Raw genomic sequence first — 868 nt, forward strand, 5'->3', positions numbered from 1 at the left:
CCCCAGGATCCTTCTAGTTTTTAATAAAATGTGGGACACTTCTTCACCCAACAGTTCCTCTGCTTGATGCAGTGATTTGATCCTTCTCACACAGACTGACATCTTCTCCACCACAGGATGTGTTTGATTGCTGTTGAAGAAATAAGAAGCAGCTCGTTGAACCAGCTGAGGTTAACTAACTTGTTGCAGCTGAAACACAATCACCCTGCAGTCAGTACCCAATAGGAGGCTCCCACCTGTGGGATTAAATCCAGGTGGAGACTTGTTGGGCCAGCCAGTGTCTGTGTATGTTTAAGAATAAATGCAGAAAACAACATGCAGGGCTTCAGTCTGCTCTCAGCACATTATGACTGGATCTGTTGAAGTGTGTTGTCATTTTGTAGAGCACCAGGTAAATACATACTCTTAGAGAATTAGGAATGTTGTATGATACACCTAAAACATGTAAAAATATTTGTTTCTGTTGGAAGAAATGTAGAAAAGTAAATATTTTTTAATTGTTGAACTGATGTGGAACAGAAACTTCAGAGTAAATACAAGGAAACAGGAAAGTTTAGAAAATCACAGTAAAACTATTACAATATATTTCAACCTCAAAATATCCTGAATCTTTTTACAAAAGTAAACGATTCAATAAATAAACAAACAGGCAGAGATCATAATCCTCAATGGTAGACCTAAAGTTACACCTGTCTGACTCACCTGTCTGTCTGACTGACTCTCACCTGTCTGACTGACTCTCACCTGTCTGACTGTCACCTGTCTGTCTGACTGACTCTCACCTGTCTGACTGACTCTCACCTGTCTGACTGTCACCTGTCTGTCTGACTGACTCTCACCTGTCTGACTGACTCTCACCTGTCTGACT

This window comes from Austrofundulus limnaeus, unplaced genomic scaffold (genome assembly GCF_001266775.1).
Source record: "Austrofundulus limnaeus strain Quisiro unplaced genomic scaffold, Austrofundulus_limnaeus-1.0 Scaffold3137, whole genome shotgun sequence".
NCBI lineage: Eukaryota > Metazoa > Chordata > Actinopteri > Cyprinodontiformes > Rivulidae > Austrofundulus > Austrofundulus limnaeus.